This window comes from Bos taurus, chromosome 13 (genome assembly GCF_002263795.3).
Source record: "Bos taurus isolate L1 Dominette 01449 registration number 42190680 breed Hereford chromosome 13, ARS-UCD2.0, whole genome shotgun sequence".
Taxonomy (NCBI): Eukaryota; Metazoa; Chordata; class Mammalia; order Artiodactyla; family Bovidae; genus Bos; species Bos taurus.
This window is the reverse complement of record NC_037340.1, coordinates 76969551-76989922: the sequence shown is the minus strand read 5'-3', so window position 1 is coordinate 76989922 and position 20372 is coordinate 76969551. Positions and strand designations below refer to the sequence as shown.

The following is a 20372-nucleotide window of genomic DNA, read 5'->3' as shown; positions in this document are numbered from 1 at the left end:
CGCTGAACGTGGTGCTGAGAAGTGCTTTAGGGAGCGTCCTTCTCCCAGCCTCCCCTACGCATGGGCAAGGGCATCTTTATTGTGTTCCTATTCCCTAGATAGGGCTTCCCTGGTGGCTCGGTGGTGAAGAATCTGCCTGTCAATGCAGGAGACTCAGGTTCAATCCCTGGGTCGGGAAGATCCCCTGGAGGAGGAAAGGGCAACCCGCTCCAGTATTCTTGCCTGGGAAATCCCATGGATAAAGGAACCTGGCGGGCTACAGTCCAGGGGACCGAAAACGACAACCTTCCGTAGATAAGGAAATGGAGGCCCAGAGACGTCGAGTCATTTCAGGTCGAGTCATTTGCCTGAGGTCACACGGTGAATACATGGCGGAACCAGGGTTTGCGCTTACACTCCTTCCCCTTTTGGGGCCCCCGCCAAGTGCCAGGCATGGGTCTAGGCTGAGCTGGATGTCTCATGGGTAAGAGGACTGACCCAAGCCCTTGCCGTCATAGAGCTAGCCTTCTTGTGGGAATGGCAAGCAGTAAGCCAGTCATCTGATAGATACCTGACTTCTCCGGTGGTGGTGTGTGGGTGAGGGTAAGGAGATAGAGTCACAATAATAATGTCACCTGACGTTTGATGACAGTAATACCTGATGTGTAGTGAGGGTTTCAGTACGTCAGTTACTGTTCTAAGGAGTTTCACAAGATGAACTCATTGAATCCCCACCAAAACCCCCTATGAGATATGTTAATCTTATTCCCATATTGCAGATGGGGAAACTGAGGCACGGGGGTGTTGAAGTCCTTTGCCAGGAGGTGGCAGGGCTAGTATGAGAACCTGGGCTGCTGGAACTCTTAACCAGCGTGCAGCCCCCAATCCCACCTCATGCCCACACTGGGACCTAGTTCCTGGGTGGTCCTGAGGGTCACCGAAGAGTGTGGTTTGTATGGAGATAGGACGGAAACTGAGAGTGAATGTTTAAAGTTTTATAGCAATTTGGCAGAGTGATTTTATGCCAGTATAGTCCAGTACTATAATCTGTGCTTGTAATCTGCCTTTTTACTTTGTTTTTCTAATAATTCACTTTCATTGAAGTTTACAAAAGTATTCAGATCAGATCAGATCAGTCGCTCAGTCGTGTCTGACTCTTTGCGACCCCATGAATCGCAGCACGCCAGGCCTCCCTGTCCATCACCAACTCCCGGAGTTCACCCAGACTCACGTCCATTGAGTCAGTGATGCCATCCAGCCATCTCATCCTCTGTCGTCCCCTTCTCCTCCTGCCCGCAATCCCTCCCAGCATCAGAGTCTTTTCCAATGAGTCAACTCTTCGCATGAGGTGGCCAAAGTACTGGAGTTTCAGCTTTAGCATCATTCCTTCCAAAGAAATCCCAGGGCTGATCTCCTTCAGAATGGACTGGTTGGATCTCCTTGCAGTCCAAGGACTCTCAAGCGTCTTCTCCAACACCACAGTTCAAAAGCATCAATTCTTCAGCGCTCAGCCTTCTTTACAGTCCAACTCTCACATCCACACATGACCACAGGAAAAACCATAGCCTTGACTAGGTGAACCTTTGTTGGCAAAGTAATGTCTCTGCTTTTGAATATGCTATCTAGGTTGGTCATAACTTTCCTTCCAAGGAGTAAGCGTCTTTTAATTTCATGGCTGCAGTCACCATCTGCAGTGATTTTGGAGCCCAGAAAAATAAAGTCTGACACTGTTTCCACTGTTTCCCCATCTATTTCCCATGAAGTGATGGGACTGGATTAGTCTCAAACAAATGAGAAATTAAAGACAAAAATAGTTATTCCTAGGAATTGCCTGGTGGTCCAGTGGCTAAGAATCTGCATTCCCAGTGCAGGGGACCCAGGTTCTGTATCTGGTCAGGGAGCTAGATGCCGTATGCCATAGCTAAGAGTTCGCTGCAACCAAAGACCTTGTATGCCGCAGTGAAGATCGATGATTTCATGTGTTGCAGCTAAGACCTGGCGCAGCCAAATTAAATAATAATAAAAATAAATATTAAAAAATAGTTCTTCCCAACAGATAGTTGGAGGAATGCTGTGTTAGGATGGGGAAAGGGCTGAGAGCAGGCCCTGGCTTATCATAAGACCTCGGTAAACGTGAAGTTTATCATTAATCTGTTATTCTGACATTTGGTTCTCTCCACATAACCTCTTTATTGCTGGGAACTAGAAGAAGCTGAGAGGTCTTCCTCCTCTTTAATGCATGAGGAAATAGAGACCCAGGCAGGTTGGGTGTTCAGGATTGGCTGGCAGGGTCTAGATGCTTGGGGATCTTTTCTCTGCTGACCTTGCCTGGGCTATGATTTTTCACACCTCCTCCAACTTCCCAGGTGGCTCAGTGGTAAAGAATCTGCCTGCCAATGCAGGAGATGCAGGAGACTTGGGTTTGGCCCCAGGGTCGGGAAGATGCCCTGGAGGAGGAGACGGCAACCCACGCCAGTACTCTTGCCTGCAGAATCCCATGGACGGAAGAGCCTGCAGTCTATGATCACAAAGAGGTGGACACGACTGAGTGGCCGAGCACAGCTACAGCACACCAGCTCAGGCAGCTGGGTAGGCCCCGACCTGCAGGCCTCCCCACGGAAGTGTGATTGGTCAGCGGCCTAGCGCCCTGGAAAGCAGGTCCCAGGAGAGACTGGGCTTCCCTTGGGATTGGAGGCGCCTGGGGCCCCTCTTGGGGAATCATCCCAGGCCTCTCCTCAGCCCCTCTCTTTGTCTCCGTGGCCATGGCAACCTGACTGGATGCTTGGCACATCCAAGCCCAGCCCCCAGCCTGACCCGCCGGCTTCCTCCTTGGCTGAGGCCGCCCTGGCAGGCTCCTTCCTGACTGGGAGAGCCACCCGCTCCCCCACCTCCATTCCCGTCTCCCACTGATGGGGGCTTCTGAACAGGATTGATGCTGTCCCTCCGCGTGGGAAGGATCCCCAAATGCAAGCCTCAGAGGGGTCTTTCCTCTGCATCCAGGCCTCTTTGCAGCTGGCTTTGATCACACTTGTGTTCATTCTCCCCATTTGGTTTCTGTCTCCAGCCCTACCTCTGACTTCCTCCTGGCTTCTCTGCCAACCTGGGTGTGTCCCTTCCCTTCCCCCTGCTCTTCCATCGTGGTCACATTCTGTGTTTCTTTCCCGGTGTCTCTCCCTCTCTCTTTCTGGCTTCTGACACATCATTGTTTGCAGGTTGGTCCCTGCATCCGATAATGGTCTCAGAATCTCCCAATGCAGGGCACTCTTGGGGACCTTCTGTGCTCAGAGAAGGGACCACACTTGACAGGGGCTTGTTTGCAGAAAAGCTGCAACCCCAGCTCCCACCAGCCCTTTGAGATCCTGCTGCCCCAGCTGGGGAAAGGATGGTCCTCCATCTCTCGAGGGAAGAGTTTCTATTGTCCCATGGGGGAGTCTTCCCGGTGAGGGAGGGATGATCCTCCCACCCTGTGAGCCAGAGGCTCCCCTTGTCTCGTGGGGTCTCCTCCTGCTGAGGGAGGGGGTCCTCCAGCCCCGTGAGGTGGTCTTCCTTCCTGGTGAGTAAGGCATCGTCCTCTCCTAGAACGGTCCTCCTGGTCAGACCCTCTTGGGAGGAGGTGAGCCTCCTTGCTGTGACCTTCGAGCCAGCCACATGAAGGGCTTGGACTCGGAAAACCCAGAATGTTTTCTTCCCTTGCACCTGGGAGAAGGCCATATCCCACTGTGGGTCGTTAAAGTCATCATTTATTAATGGCCACAGCAGTCCCTTCAGGTATGAATAAATAATGCTCCACTATGGTCCCCTAGTCTTGTAGGATCCTTGAGCACCTTAGAGGGATCTAGCTAAGAGTCATCTCAGTCTAGCCTTTGATTGGAGCTCAGAGAGAGGAGGTGATTTGCTGGGGTGGGGTTGCAAACCCAGATGCCCATGGGTTGACAGGTGAAGGAGCCAGGTGTAAGAAACGTGATGCCACCCTCACCATCTGTCTTTTTGTTTTTCCACTTTTAACATCAGCCTGGATATCTTTGATCTTTTTGTGCCTTGGTTTTTCTTTTATGTATAATACAGAGATAAGACTACTTGTCTCATAGATGTTTCTTTAAAAATTAAAAAAAAAAATTGAGATATATTCACACACTGCAAAATTGACCCTGTTACCAGCGTCCACATCGCTGCCTTTTATACAGCTGCAAGGTTATGCACTGTCGTTGCTTTGTAATTCTAGAACATTCCATCACTCTGGAAAGAAACCCCAAACCTACTAGCAGTCCCTCTCCATTCTTTCCCTCCCCCAGCCCTGGCAACCACCAACCTACTTTCTGTCTCTGTTGTTATTTAGTCGCTAAGTCATGTTTGACTCTTGGTGACCCCATGGGCTGCAGCATGCCAGGCTCCACTGAGTTGGTGATGCTATCTAACCCTTTCATCCTCTGCCACCTGCTTCTCCTTTGGCCCTCAGCGTTTCCCAGCATCAGGGTCTTTTCTGGTGAGTCGGCTCTTTGCATCAAGCGGCCAAAGTACTGGCCACTTCATAACGTTGGAGCTTCATAACTTCGTATGGAAACAAACCCGAACGGACTTCTTGGCCAGCCCAATACAGCGTGTGGCTTGTATCATTTCACGTAGCGCGACTTTGTAACGGTTCATCCTGGTTGTAGGCACGTCGGGGTTTTCTCTTTCAGGGCTGAGAAACTCTCCATTATCTGGATACAGCACCTTTGTTCATTCATTCATCTATCGACGGACACTGTTTCCTGGATACCAGGCGCCCCATCCTATGGGGCGGCTGCTTTTTTAGAGATGAAACTGAGGCCCTGAGGCCTGGGAGCTGTAATTGGCCCAAGATCACACTGTGAGGATGTGGCAGAGCTCAGATAGCAGCGAGCCTGGCAGGCCGGCTCCGGAACCCATGCGGTGACCCCACGCCTCCTGGAGAACCGGAGGTCACGTGTCCCGTGTAACATGTAACGGGGGCAGCTGCTCCCCACCCCCGTGCCGCGGTCCCTGTGCGGGAACACAAGCCCAGCGTTGCCAAATCTCCTGCCTTTTTAAAGATGTTTTCCAACAGCCGGAAATGGTGGAGTTTGGGGTATGAAATCACTCGATTTTTAAATGCTGGCAGCTCGATCATATTTTTAACAAACATTTCATTGGCCAAACAAAACACGTCGGCAGGCCAAGCCCGTGGGTTGCCAGTTCGCATGCTCTGCCCCTGGGGCGACTTGTTGGTGGGGGAGGAGCGTCGCTGGGCACCGACCTTGACTGCGGGCACTTCCGGACTTCGGGCTCCCGCCTCCCCTGGGGTTTTCGGGCTCCTGTCTGTGCCAGTTGTGGTTAAATCTGGCCCCTCACTGGCATGGTGGGCTTGGTGAGGGCCCTGGTGGCATTTGATTTTTTGGGATCCTTGCCTCTCACCGCCAGGGTCATGAAACTGTGGCCTGCTCATGATGGGTTGCTCACTGTACAGCGCCTGGCTTTTTAAAAAAACTTGTAATTTATATTGGAGTATAACCGATGAATAACGATATGATAGTTTCAAGTGGACGGCCGAGGGACTCAGCCGTATATATACGTATATCCATTCCCCACAAAACTCCTCTCCCATCCAGGGGGCCATATAACACTGAGCAGCGTTCGCTGTGCTTTGCAGTGGGTTCTTGTTGCTTATCCGTTTTAAATATAGCAGTGTTTACAGGTCAATCCCGTATTCCCCAACCGTCTCTTCCCCCTAGGAACCATAAGTTCGTTCTCTAAGTCTGTTAGTCTGTCTCTGTTTTATAAGTAAGTTCATTTGCAAATGTCCATCCACGGTGCCACGACTAAACGGTGTTTAGTCGCAAGTTGTGTCCCCCGCTTTGCGACCTCGTGGACTGCAGCCCGCCATGCTCCTCTGTCCATGGGATTTCCCAGGCAAGATTACTGGAGTGGGTTGGCGTTTCCTTCTCCAGGGGATTTTTCCGACCCAGGGATCGAACCTGGGTCTCCTGTGTTGGCAGGAGTATTAGGAGGATTCTTTACTGCTGAGCCACCAGGGAAGCTGATCCATCGACAGAATGGATAAAGAAGTTATGGTACATGTGTATATATACACACATACATACATAAACAGTGGAATATTACTCAGTCATTAAAAAGAATGAAATAATGCCATTTGCAGCAACACGGATGGAATTAGAGATTGTCATACTGAGTGAAGTAAATCAGACAGAGAAGGAGAAATCTCATATGCTGCTGCTGCTGCATCACTTCAGTCGTGTCCAAATCTGTGTGATCCCATAGATGGCAGCCCACTAGGCTCCGCCGTCCCTGGGATTCTCCAGGCAAGAACACTGGAGTGGGTTGCCATTTCCTTCTCCAATGCATGAACGTGAACAGTGAAAGTGAAGTCGCTCAGTCGAGTCTGACTCTTCGCGACCCCACGGACTGCAGCCTACCAGGTTCCTCCGTCCATGGGCTTTTCCAGGCAAGAGCACTGGAGTGGGTTGTCATTGCCTTCTCCCAAGTATTGTATGATTCCCTTATATTCAGAATCTACAGCTCCTGTCTTTGACTTCGGGCATTAACTATCTTCCTACAGCTGGAAGCCGCTTGGCGCATCAGGGTCTGAGATCTAGAGGCCATCCCTGGTTCAAACTCCAGCCCTGCCCCTTCCCAGCTGTGACCTTGGGCAAGTTGTTGAACCTCTTGGTGCTTCCACTTTCTAATCTGTACATCTGCACAGTGGAGCTCATCCGTTATTTCTGGACTGAATATGTGAATGGTGGTCAGTGTGCCCCCGGAGCCTGGCTAGTCACAGCAGCATAAAGTGGTGACGTGAGTGCAGGCTTGGGAGCTGGACTCCCTGGGTTCCAGCTCTGCCACTCACTAGCAGTGTGACCCTGAGACAAGAGACCCGACATTCGTGTTTCATTTTCCTTATCTGTCAAGTAGAGGTAACATTATAATAGTACCTCCATCCTGGGGTGGATGTAGCAAGTAGAGCAGCACCTGACTCATGGTAGGAACCCATAGCATCAGCTATTGTTACTATTACACACAAACGGACACAGACAGACATGCAGACAGACGTGGTAACCACCAGGGCTCCGCCATCCAGCAGAAGCAGCACGAGGGGGACTGTTTCCTCACGCGTGTCTCTGCGTGTTTGCTGCAGGAGTGACATTAGCATTTGTGTGTGTGTGTGCGCGCGCGGGTCTGAGCCAGCCAGCGGGGATGCTATTTTCTGCACATGCACCCCCATGCGTTAATAGCGCGTGTACCTTATGTGTGTGTGCGCTCGCCCTCTCCCCAGCATGCTCCCAGAAATAAACTCACGCTCAGGTTCTCAGTGAACGCGGCCCCCTGAGCAGCCAGTGGTGTTTGAACTGATGGGGGGTGGTGGGAGCTGATGGGGCGGGTGGGACAGGGTTGGGTGGACGGAGGAAGGTTCCTGCTCCCGAGGTCAGGGTGTGGCAGGGAGCGGGGTAGGGGTGCTGAGTGCCTAGCTGTGGGCCGTGGGTCTGAGCCTGCTGGCTGTGGCCTGGAGAGAAGGCTCTGGGGTCTGCCTTTCATTCTCCTGATGTTCAGCACAGGTGTGGCACGTCCAGCCATCCCTGCGCCTTTTTCTGCCTCTCCTCACCTTCCCTTTCTTCTCCGTGGCATATTGCAGGCACTAATTTAGTCAAGAGCTCCTTGGAGGCGAAGGAAAGCTGAAGCACTCAGAATTAACACAACAGAATTTTAACTATCAGGAGAGGCAGCCTGGGCTACTGAATTTAGCCTTCCCTTCTCCCCACCTAGCTCATGGTTTTTGCTTTTTCCCTCTTCAACTTCTCGAATTACCTTGCTGCCTACTGCCCTCCATTTCCCTTCAAGCCTGTGGGGTGTGGAGCCCTTTGTTCCCATCTTTTCTCTTTGGTTCCTGGAAAAATTTCTGGGGAGCCCAGTGGGTCGTCAGGCTGTGTCTGAAAGGGTGAAGTGGTGAGATTTTGTTTTGTTTTCCTGTCCTGATCCTAGAGTGGATTCACTACCCATCCTAAAAATAGTAAGATTCCCTTTCTTACTGTTGTTGCTGGTGTTTAGTTGCTAAGTCGTGTCCGACTCTCTGCGGCTAAATGGACTATAGCCCGCCAGGCTTCTCTGTCCATGGGATTCTCCAGGCAAGAATACTGGAGTGGGTTGCTATGCCCTCCTTCAGGAGATCTTCTTGACTCAGGGATTGAACCCCGCCTCCTGCATCTCCTGCTGGTAGATTCTTTGCCACTGAGCCACCTCAGAAGCCCAGCAGACACACGTCAAGCACTTAAGATCTGTTTTGCTGTGTCGTTGGCATCCTACACCCACAGCATGCACGCTTGCATTCTTTCACTCACAGGCCTGCCCCTCAGCCTAGGTACTGTGGTCTCCAGGTGCTGTGATAGTGAACAAGGCTGAGAGTCCTCACCCTCACGGAGCTTGCGTTTGGGTGGGCATATAGACAGTGAACAAATAAACAAATGAATACACAGAGTATCAGCTAGCGATAAGTGCTAGTGAGAAAAATAAGACAGAGATGGAGCTGGGGTGGGAGTGAAGTAGGCTGAGTGGGAATGGCTTCAGAGAGGTGCTGATGTTTGAACAGAGGGCTCTAAGTGTTAGCCATGGTAGCATCCGGGGGAATGGTAAGTGCAAAGGCCCTGGGGGAGGGGGCGGTCATGCTGGTATGGTGAAGGCTGGGATGGCTGGAGCAGCTTGCGAGGAGTGAGGTCTGGGGTGGCTTGGTGAGAATGTTGGGCTTGATTCTCAGCGGGGTGGAAGCTACCCTGAGAATGGAGTAGGGACGTGATCTGATTCAAGGCTCAGAGAGGCTCAGGCTGCTTGACTGGACAGCAGAGAAGAAAGTGGTAAGGACAGAGTGCAAGCGCAGAGGAGCCCTGAGTTGTTGAGGGCTGGAGTCTGGGAAAGGGGAGAGGTGGGCAGTTCCTGGCAGTGGACAGCTCAGCGTTGTGGGTGGCTGGGGCGGGGGGACTGGCCGGAGCCTGGGCCTGCCATGGACAGGCTGTGTGGCCCTGGCAAGGGACTTAGCCCTCTGCAGCTTGGTTTCCTTATCTGGAGCACGAGGGTGATACCAGTGCGGACCCCTGAGGGTTTCAGTTCAGTTCAGTTCAGTCGCTCAGTTGTGGCTGACTCTGTGACCCCATGAATCGCAGCACGCCAGGCCTCCCTGTCCATCACCAACTCCCAGAGTTCACCCAGACTCACGTCCATCGAGTCAGTGATGCCATGCAGCCATCTCATCCTCTGTCATCCGCTTCTCCTCCTGCCCCCAATCTCTCCCAGCATCAGAGTCTTTTCCAATGAGTCAACTCTTCGCATGAGGTGGCCAAAGTACTGGAGTTTCAGCTTTAGCATCATTCCTTCCAAAGAAATCCCAGGGCTGATCTCCTTCAGAATGGACTGGTTGGATCTCCTTGCAGTCCAAGGGACTCTCAAGCATCTTCTCCAACACCACAGTTCAAAAGCATCAATTCTGAGGGTTTAGTGAGGATTAAATGGGATCAGGCATCAAAGTGCTTATGCCGTGTGCCCTGCCTGCTCAGCTCATCCTGAACTCTCAGGAAGAGCTTCCTGCTGATACCCACCTCTTCACCCACTCCCCTCCTCCCCTCCTTCACCTTCCCTCTGCCTCCTCCCCCGGCTTCCTTCCCCTTCCCCCTCCTCTTCCAGAGAAGCACTGTGGTGAGGACCTGGGTCAGGGCCTGAGGCTCAGCATGTTGTCCTGGCAACGAAGGTGGACGAAGACATGGAGGAAGTGGTTGCCAGATTTCACTGAGGTGACACCTGAAGGACTTATTTCATTCTGAATTGGTGGTTATTTGGAAGGAGTGCTCATAGCTGGACTTCTGAGTTCCTAGTTAGGGTCAGGGTTTTATTTAATCTTTGATAGTGGACTTTCTGTGTAAGTGACTGAAAACCCAAACCAAACTGATTTAAACAAGAGATTAAATGTAGCTCGTGCAGCTGGGAGATCAGCTTCAGGTATGGTTTGATCTAGGTGCTCAACGTGTGTCTCTGTTCCGCTGCCCTTTCTGTTACCTTCATTCTTGTGTCCTGTGTGGCTCAGGTGGAGGTTATGTGTGACACTCCTCAAGCTGCATTAGGGTGCTTTACTACAAAAAGGGGAAACAAAAGCTGATGGCAAAAGGTGAGGTGCCTGCAGAACTTATTTGAAAGAGGGGAGAGTCCTGTGTGAGGTGGCAGTGGGTGGGTCTTTGGGTCTGAGCCCAGCGTTCCGCAACTGAGATTTCTGAAGGACATTTGAGGGCTGCTTTCATGACTCATTCTTGCATGAATTCACTTCACCCAGGTTACATCATATCCTCAAACATCTGCCCTGCATCCTGCAGAAGGCTCTAGGACACTGCCTGCCTGGTCCTCGGGTGGTGGAGGGCAGGGTTCTATGGTGGATGTGGACTCACCAGTAAAAACCTCTCCACTTACGAAACACTTCCCATGGGCCCTTTAAACACGTCGAGTGAATTGCATGTTACATTTGGGTTTGCGCGTGACCTCTCTGTGGTCCCCTCTCAGCGTTAGAGGTTTGGGTCTGGGTGCGTTCACTGTGAAGCTTCTGGCAGTCCGCACGTTAGGTTTAGTCACCACATCGGCAGTTTTCCGAGTTTTTCCTTTTCCTGGGTATTTGTGACTTCCCTAACTTTTAGGTTTCTTAAAGACAAAGAAAATAAAACAAACCACAGTCATATTTCCAGACCCCAGCATCTGGTGGCCACTTGTAATTTGGGATGTTTGGGGGGAAAAAAGTGTTTTGATCATTCTTCAAAATTAGACTTTGAAAATGTTTCATTGGGTATTTCTATGTTAAATTTTTTTTTTTCCCTTTTTAAAAACATTTTGCAACCAGCCTTCTATAGGGTTTTTCTTAGTCTTTCTCCTACCCTCCAGATCTGCTTATAGAATTCCTTGTAAAAATGAGTTTTTCTTTTTTGCAAGAGGGTTTTTAAAAAACCTTTATATAAATCTATAATGTTGTGAGTAGCATAAAGAGGAAATGAGCTAGAAAAGTGCTCTGGTCTTTGAAAGAGTCTCTCGTGGACCCTGGTTGACCGGAGGCTCTACTGCCAACGGGCATTCAGGCATCTGTTGCTCCGTCAAACACTTATTATTAATACATGTGATGTTTTGAAGTCAGCCTTTTTTTTTTTTTTTTTTAAATAAAGGACCTTTTTGATGCCTTTTAATAGAACTCATTGGAGAGTTGGGATCAATTTCCCCCTGACTGTGAGAATGGTGTATGCAGAGGTGACTCAAGTCGAGGCAGGTGTCAGTCTCCGGGGTTAAAGGAATTCTCTTTCTCCTTTTTGAGGCACTGCCCACCCACCAGGGTGGGGAAGGGAGGAGTCCCGAATGGCTTTCCGCCCAGCTTTGCTAGACTTGCCGGCCACCAAGGAGTGAGTCCCCAGAGGGTCATCAGCTTGCGGTGCTCAGGGGGGCTTCTGAGAGGTTCTCGGAGTGTGGGGTGGGAAGTGGGGCTGGGAGGGTCATGGGTCATTGGCCAGAGATGCTCTGACCCATCCCAGCGACCTCGGGCCCTTCCCACCCCTCCCTCACCCCTTTCTCTCTTTCTTCTCCGCTTTCCCTCCCCACTCCCATCTCCCCCACACTCTGCCTTCAGAATCCGTGCTCTTCACCACTTGGCTCTCTGCCCCCTTTGCACGGAATGTCATAGGTCACAGGTGCTGCTGTCTCTGCAGGATTGATTCCAGAAGGGGCTTGGTTTGCTTCTTCTGAGGACACATATGCATTTTTGATTTTGGTAGTTGCTGCTCATTTTCCTGTGAGGGTGTCTCCCCATCCGCCCTCCCCTCTTCCAACGAGGCACTGGGTCCCTTTCCCAGGAAACTTGGTACAAACCTCGATTCCTGGGTGTGCCTAGTGGTGTTCCCCTCCCCGCCAACCTTCCCCGGTCCTCGGTCTGGCGCTGCCCCCCGCCCCCCATATCTGTGCTCCAGATCCCTCTGGAGCAGCCCTCTCTTCCTGCTGCAGGACACCCTCTCCCAGGATCCAATGAACCTGCCCCCCCCCCCCCCGCCCCCCACCGCAACCCCAGTAGGCCTCTCTCCCCTCTAATACCCTCCACAGAGACCCTCCCCACCCACCTGTCTGAGAAGTCCCGCCTTCCCCTGCTTTCTCCTTCCTCTTAACATCGCTCCTCTGGGTCCCTGGGGATGTATGTCTGGCTGACCACGTGTCTCCTTTTACTAGAAGTCAGGCTCTGGGTTTCTCTCGATCCTGTACCTCCATTGCCTGGCCCCGTGGTAGGGGGCTGGTAAATATTTGTGGACTGAATTTGGGGAAATGAGCTCAGTTTTCTTTCTCCTGCTGGGGCCTTGGGGGATCTAAAACCTCAGAGGTGAAAAGGCTTAAAGGGGGAAAGAAGAGAGGCCACTGCCTGGGGCCTGATTATCGGGGGAGGTGAAGTCTTGAAAGCTGACCTTAAAAGCCCAGAGAGGCTAGCCAGTGGCGATGAGTCCTTGCTGCTGCCCAGGGACTAGGGGTCACTTCTACGGGGTGAGAGGAGGGGCCCCAGAGTTTGCGTCTCAGCAGTGATACCCGAGCTTCTTACTGGCTGGGTGGTGCTCTTGTGCCGGGCCTCCTGGAAGGGGTTTTGGGAGCCCTGGGAGGCTCAGTGGCTGCAGCTAAGCCTGAGCACCACCAGGGGTGGTGCCCCAAAGCCAGCTTCTTGGGACATAGTGAACAGCGGTGGGGCACCAGTGGCTCTTAGCATCCTTTACATTTTTGATGACTGAGTCCTTTTAAAAAATGTTATTTCCTTTTAATTGGAGGATAATTGTTTTAAAGTATTGTGTTGGTTTCTGCCATCTATTGGCATAAATCAGCCATAGGTATACATATGTCTCCTCCCTCTTGAACCTCCCTCCCACCCCGTCCCACCCCCTAGGTTGTTACAGAGCCGCGGTTTGAGTTCCCTGAGCATACAGCAAATTCCCATTAGCTCTCAGTTTTACGTGTGGTCGAGTATATGTGTCCATGTAACTCTCTCCATTCGTCCCACCCTCTCCTTCCTCCCCCAGCCCCTGTGTCCGTAAGCCTGTTCTCTTTGCACCTCCATAGGTTGATGACTGAGCCTGAAGGGTGCTCCCTGGCACTGCTGGCCCTCACCTGTACCTGGTAGGGGCTGGGCTGCCTGCTGCCCTCCAGCTCTCCTGTTACAGGAGACCCCAGACGTGGTACCCTGCACAGGCAAACCAACTCTTATTAAATATCTAAACCTTATTGAGATGAAATTTACATAAAATGAGAGGTACCCATTTGAAGGCATGCCTTATCAAATTTCACCAGGCTGGGCCCAGTGGCTAAAGGTAGGGGAGCTGACAGCCTCTTTCTGCCCAGGGCAGGAAGGGGCTGCTGTGGGGTCAGGTGGGTTCAGGAGAGGTGCTAGATACTTGTCACCCGAGGCCACACACCCAGAGGTCCACTGGACTTTCTCTTCTGGTGGGTTTTCGGTTCCTGTGGGCCAATCAGTTTCTTGCCCCAAGTGATGAGGTTTCTCCAGGAAGGCGGGGAGACCTTTATGTCCTGTGGGGCTCGGCAATCTGCAGATCTAGAACGACCTCACTGCCTCGGATTGGTACCAGAAAGCGGACCGTGAATCCGTTGGAAATGGACCCTAACAGGACAGTATTGGGAGTGGAGGGAGGGACTGGATGAGGACTTTACCTTGTGGAACAGAAAACCAGATATCCTAAAAATAAGTTGAATTGTATCTTTTCATTAATTAGGATATAGGATTTAGGATGCAGGAGCAATTTGTCATGCATTCTTCGATCAGTAAAGAGTGAACCTAGTGTTGATTTTTTTTTTCCACTGGGGGATGCATACATTTTCTGATAAAATTAAGTGATTGCATGCTGTGATGTCATTTCACATAAAGTTGCCCTTTACAGCATGATGATAAAGAGTATGATGATTGAGTCATTCTGCAAAAACTTTAGAGCTGGTTTTCAGTGCTCACGCCTACCTCCCTTTGATGGTTCCATCATCTCCTGGAACTCTGTCTTGTCTTCTTCCTTTCTGTGTGAAGCGGCCTACCTGCCAGGTCCTTATGTGTTTATAGCTTTGTCCCGCATTAGCTGCTTGCTGTTTGCCAGCATCACTTTCGTCGATGTCATGAAATACAGCATCTTTTGCAAGGCTTGCAGTTTCACTTTGCAACTGATTTGCTTTCACTTTGCCCCGTATTTTGACTGTGGTATATCCAGGAGAGCAGGAGCTGGAAAGATACAGAAAGGAGGTTAGGTAGGGTGTTTGGGGGATAATTTTAGAAGTGGTCAGCTTGTTTGGAATATTTTGCAGACAGGATGGTCTTTCTCCCTGGGAGGACTTGGATAATGAGTGGACCCTGGAGGAGTGTCTTTGTTCTGGAGAAGTTGCAGAGTTGTCCAGGGGACTGTGTGATTTTTCCAGCCTCATCTTGTCTTTCCTCTGTCTTAGCCCTGGAATTAACTACTATCCAAGGAGCTCTGGTTCTTTTTATTGGAAGGTAGTATTTAGAAACCTAGGTCTAGGGGTGAGGTGAACTTGTTGCTGCTGTGACTGCTTGTCACTGCTTCTGGGCCCTCTTGGTGGATAGAGCTGGGAAATACATGTGTATGTGCTATTCACACCTGCACACACATCTATATTTGCATAGCATTCTACCTGTATATGATCATTCCTTGTATCCATGGGGCAGTGACTCCAGGATGCCCACAGATACCAAAATCTGAGGATGCTCAAGTCCCTTATATGAAACGTCATAGTATTTGTGTGTAACCTATGCAAATGCTCCTATATACTTTAAATCATTTCTAGGTTACTTATGGGCTTCCCTTGTGGCTCAGCTGGTAAAGAATCTACCTGCAATGCGGGAGACCTGCGTTCAATCCCTGAGTTGGGAAGATCCCCTGGAGAAGGGAAAGGCTACCCAACTCCAGTATTCTGGCCTGGAGGAGTCCATGGACTGTATAGTCAGTCCATGGGGTCGCAAACACACTACTGAGTGACTTTCACTCACTCACTCACTCACTCAGGTTACTTATAATACCTATTACAATGTAATGCTATGTAAATAGTTATCGATACTTGGCAAATTCAAGTTTTGCTTTTTAGATTTTTCTGGAATTTTGAGGGAATATTTTTGATCCATAGTTGGTTGAATCTCCAGATACGGAACCTGTGGATATGGAGGGGCAACTGTACATTAAAGATTGTAAAGTAATTAGCCTCCAATTAAAATAAATAAATTTAAATTAAAAAAAAGAAAATAACTCCAAGTTTGTATTGATACCCAATGCAAGAGTTTTAAAGGTTTAATTTTAAAATATCGTCATTCATTGCCCCCCACCCTCAGAGGTCCTGCCCTCCCTGGGTCATGCCCTTCCCAACCTGTAGCCCTTGAAAACCAGTCTGTTTTAGTCCCTGTAGTTTTGGGTTCTGTCCCTACAGTTTTGTCAGTTCCAGGATGTATAGATTCCAGGAATCACCAGCATGCAGCGTTTTGAGACGGGCTTCTTTCATTTAACATGAGGCCTCTGGGCTCCACCCACGGTGCTGGGTGTATCCAGTTTGTTCCTTTTCATCGCTGCGTCATCGCTGCGTCTTCTTCCGTTGGTTGGATGTTCCACGGTTTGCTTATCCGTTCACCTGTTGAAGGGCATATTGTTTCCAGTTTTTGGCGTTTATAAATAGAGCTGTTATAAACATTTGTGTACAGGTTTTGGTGTGAATGTAAGTCTTCATTTCTCTAGGACGAGTGCCCAGGAGTGGGCCCATATGGTAAGTGGGTGTTTAACTTTGTGAGAAGTTGCTGAGCTGTTTCCCAAAGTTGCTGTGCTGTTTGGCGTTCCCACCGGCAGTGTCTGAGAGACCCTGTGGTTTTTACATCCTCGTCAGCACTTGGTATTGTCAGGTTTTTAAAAAAGCCATTCCAATAGAAGATAGTAGGATCTCATTGCAGTTTTCGTCTGCATGTCCTTAATGGCTAATGACGTGGAGCCTCTTTTCCTGTGCGTTTTTACCATCCACATATCCTCTTTGGGGGATGTGAATGTTCAGGTCTTATATCTGCTGTTGCTGATTGATTTGTTTGTTTTCTTGCTGTAGAATTTAGAGTTATAGTCTGCATAGGGATCTTCTGTCAGACTTGTCATTTGCAAATATTTTCTGCTAGTCTGTAGCTTGTTTTTTCATTCCCTGAACAGTATCTTTGGCATAGCCAACATTTTAAATTTTAATGTATCCCTTATTTTCTTTTGTGGATCTTGCCTTTAATGTCACGTCTGAGAACTTTTTGCTTGACCTTGGGGCACGAAGATTCTCTCCCCTGTCTTCTGAGTCATGTGTTTATGATCCGTTTTGAGATAACTTCCCTACAAAGTGTGTAGTTTAGGTTGAGATTCATTAATTTGCATATGATGTCAGTTATCCCAGCACCATCTGTTAAAAAGACCATCCCTTCTGCATTGAATTGCCTTTGCACATTTGTCAAAAATCAAATGGCTTTATTTGTGTGGGTCTGTTTTTGGACTCTGTTCTGTTCCTTTGATCTGTGTGTCTGACCTTTCCACCAGTACCGTATGTTCTTGATGACTGTAACTTTATCATAACTCTCAAAATTAGATAGTGCAGGGACTTCCCTGGCGGTCTAGTAGTTAAGACTTCGTGCTGCCAATGCAGGGGGCCCGGGTTCAATCCCTGGTTGGGGAACTGGGGTTCCACATGCTCCTTGGTGCAGCAAAAAGATGAAAAAAAAATTAGATACTGTGAGCCCTCCAATATTGTTCTTTTCTAAAATTGTGTTGGCTATGCTAGTTTCTTTCCCTTTCCATGTCCATTTTAGATTTAGCTAGCACAGAGTTTTAAAAGTTGGAAAAATTGTTATAAATGTCTAGATTTCCAATTTCTCTTGGAAAACAGAGCGCTCTGGCTCTATTTCTGCCTGGTGACAGCTGATTGGAGCAACGTAGTGGCCACCGCTTTAGATGAACATCTGCAGTCCAGTTTGCCACAGTCCACCTGTCTCCCTTTTGTCCTGCACCTCGCCAGCTTCACTGAGCGTGCTCCCGGCCTGGCTTCTGTAGGCATTGGTATTTGTAGTCTCTGGTGTAGACTCCTTGGGCACCTCTGGCTGTGGGATCTCACCTACTGATCATCCTGATGATGATCATGATGGAGCAGTAGAAGTTCCACTTGGAGCTTTGTCTTTGGTGCTGTTCTAAGGCCTTTATCTGTGGTCTTTTTTCAGTTCTTTGCTGCTATAGGGCATTGCTCTCATGATGCCCATTTTACAGATGTGGAAACTGAGTCTCAGTAGGTAAGGCTACTGGCCCCAGGCTGTCACAGCTTGGCTTTGCTGTGACCTCAAGCCTATGTTATATCAGAGTCACTGCAGGTGCTACTGGCTACCTGGTGGCTGAGGGCAGAGACCTTATGAGCATCTCAGGTTCTCAGCTCCTCTCCAGCTCTGCCTCTGGTGTCAGGGTTTGCACTCAGATGTTTGTAATGTGACCTTATGAGGCCGTTCATTTCCTCCTAGGATCAATCTGTAGATAATTCTGGGTGGCAGGAGGGGGATGAATATCCAGCCTGGTGGCCAGCCCCGAGGGACACTGGGGTTAGCAGCCTTCTGTGTGTGTGCCTGAGGTTGAAGTCCACTGAAAGTATAATGGTGGTGTGTGGCTTGGGCCCCGGGGCCTCAGGCTGGAGTTTGGAGAGTCGGAGAGCTCGGGACTTGGAGGCTTTTCCAGAGTCAGACCCAGGTCATGATCATCAAACACCTGTGAATTGCCTCGTGTCATGCGGTGGTTTTGCTGCCAGAAAACCTGCATTTTTGCTGCAGTCTCACAGCTTCCTAGTGAACCTTCTCAGGCACGTTCTTTGCCTCCCTCGGCCTCCCTCTGCAAAAAGCGCTCTTCCTAGACGGCTGCCTTGCAAGGTTGTGAGGGTGAAGCCAGTGCAGTTGAGTGTTTGGAAGAGTGCGTGTCTCGTACAGCACGCTCAATAAGCATTAGCAACTATTATTATGTCATTATTAATGCTGTAGAAGTTGCTGACCGGACCAGCGGGTGAGAGAAGAACCCTGGGCCCTTACACACCAGAGACGGGATGGTGGCGTGGGTGAGAGGCCTGGCGTGAGGTCAGCCTCTCTGATTCTGCCCCTTGCTGAATGTGGTGTTCGCGCTCTCAGCACCTCAGTTTTCTCACCTGTGAAATGGGATTAATTGGAATACCACCTGCCTCAGGAGAATTACATGAGATAGTGGCATATAAAGTACATAGCCTGGGGACTTCCCTGCTAGTCCAGCGGCTAAAGTTCCACACTCCCAATGCAGGGGGCCCGGGTTCCCTCGCTTGTCGGGAAACTAGATCCCAGATGCTGCAACTAAAGATCCTACATGCTACAATGAAGATGGAAGATCCCACGCGACTAAGACCCGGTGCGGCCAAATAAATAAATAATAAAAAAAAAACATAGGCTGGAGCCTGGCACGTAGGCGATGCTCCATATAAATGCTTGTTCTTATTTGTGCTGTTCTTGCTGTTCTTATTGGTATTTATTAATGTTGAGTTCTCACATTGGTCTTCCTTCTGGAGAGAAGCAGAGTGAACCACTCAAGAGACCCAGTGCTAGGCAAGGGAGCGAAGCCTGGGCCTCCAGTCCTGCAAGCGGTGCCCGCTGGCTTTTCTGAGGGCCCGTGAGTCACGCTGCTTTAGAGGGGAGCCTGGGAACCCTCCCTTCCCCATTGACTCTCCCTCCGAAGCAGTGCCCAGCCCCGGGCCCCAGCTGCTGGTTGCCATGGAGTCTGGCTGCCATCCCAGCTCACAGTTGCTAGGCAGGCGTCTGGTTGCCAGGCACCACCTCCTTGGACACCTTAGCTCTCAGAGAGCCTGTTTCAGGCTGTCTGAGGGGGGTCGGGTCCCTGGGAGCCTAGCGTTTGTGTTTCACTAGAACCTGGGAGGTTCGTTCTCGGGGGCAAAGGGGTCTGAAGAAACGTGAGGCTGGGGTCTGGGGTACCCCAGCCTCCAGCTGCAGTGTGTCAGCGTGCTCCTCGTTGGACCCCCTTAGGCAGCTGGGCAGAGCTCATATCTGTTTCACAGATGGGGACAAATGAAGCTTGTGGAGGGGAGGGGAAGGCCCCAAGGGGGCCCTGGCGTCCTCTACCCTGTCCTGGGGAGCTGGGGCCGCACTGACCCTGCAGCCCTGAGGACTAGGGTCCTTCCCCTGCTGGTCCACGGTGCTGAGTGACCTTCTTGCTCAGGGCCTCGCCCTTCATGCTTAGAACACGGTCCGTCTCCTCGGCCTGTGTGGTCAGGCACCCGTGTGCCTTTCTGCCCGAGTTGGTGACCCATCGCTGCCTGGGTCACCTTGCCTGGTCCTTCTGCTTAGCTGCTGGCTCTGCTCCGGCCGCATGGGGTTGCCTGGCTGTTCCACAGACACAGCAAGCAGGCCCCTGGCCCCAGGGCCTTTGCACTTGCTGTGAGGCGCTGTGCTCTCCCCTGCTGTCCCCCGGCTCATTCCCTCATCTCCTCAGGGTCTCAATCCCAGCCCCCGCACCCCACCCCCTCCAGCTTCCTATCTCCCGTTACAGCGGAGTTTTCTTCAGAACACTTAGTGGTGGGTTGGCCAGAAAGTTTGTTCGGGGTTGGCCCAGCCGGTGTCCTGTTTGTTTATTGCCGGTGCCTCCTGCATCAGCTCTCCGAGGGCGGGCGCATCCCCTCCTTGGTTTCTTGTTCTAGCCTGGGGCCTGCCCCTTAGCAACTGCTCACTGTGTTCTTTGCTGTGTGAGCGCGTCAGTGACTTCGTGGAGCCATCAAGGAGGCAGAAGCTCTGTGTTCCGGGTCAGGCGGTGGGTGTGAGCGAGCACGTGGCGACTGACACACAACAGGAGCTGCCCCACGGGCCACCTGTGTCCCCAGAGCTGAGGCGACATGGGGTTCTTGTTGCCCGCGGACCAGGGTCCTCTCCCTCCCTCTGAGAGGCGGGTGACCCCTGCCGCCCTGCATGGTGCTTGAAGACTAAATTCAGCTTCAGTGGAAAGAACCCCTGCTCCCAAGGAAGCCCTAGTATTTATCAGAGAGTCCCGTTTTGAAGAGGTGGAAAATCCCAGGGGGACCGGCCAGGGCTGGGGGAAGCTCCCGGCAGTGGTTTTAGCCCCGCGGGTCCCACCACTCCCTGTCCTCCCAGTCGGTCTTGGTCCAGCCTCCCCGACAAAGCAGCTTTCACTGAGGTCTGGGGGAGGGCATGGCGCATCAGTGGCGGGGGCTGGCATTCCTCTCTGGGTCTCTGGAGCGTCACACCGTGCTCCCGAAGTTGGCACTGTCATTCCTTTTTAGAGATGAGGAAACTGAACCGTCGAGGG

At 50.9% G+C, this 20372-nt stretch overlaps 1 protein-coding gene and 1 long non-coding RNA gene across 3 annotated transcripts in view; one reads left to right on the top strand and one right to left on the bottom strand.

Moving 5' to 3' along the window:
• The window catches only part of PREX1 (phosphatidylinositol-3,4,5-trisphosphate dependent Rac exchange factor 1), a 181152-nt gene that overhangs the window by 31843 nt on the left and 128937 nt on the right, over positions 1-20372 (top strand). The gene's annotated exons all lie outside the window — the stretch shown is intronic.
• Positions 13725-19559, bottom strand: LOC132346982 (uncharacterized). The gene is made up of 2 exons (XR_009497030.1): positions 18588-19559; positions 13725-14245 (listed from the first exon to the last, which is right to left on the bottom strand). It is a non-coding gene; the product is annotated as an uncharacterized lncRNA (long non-coding RNA).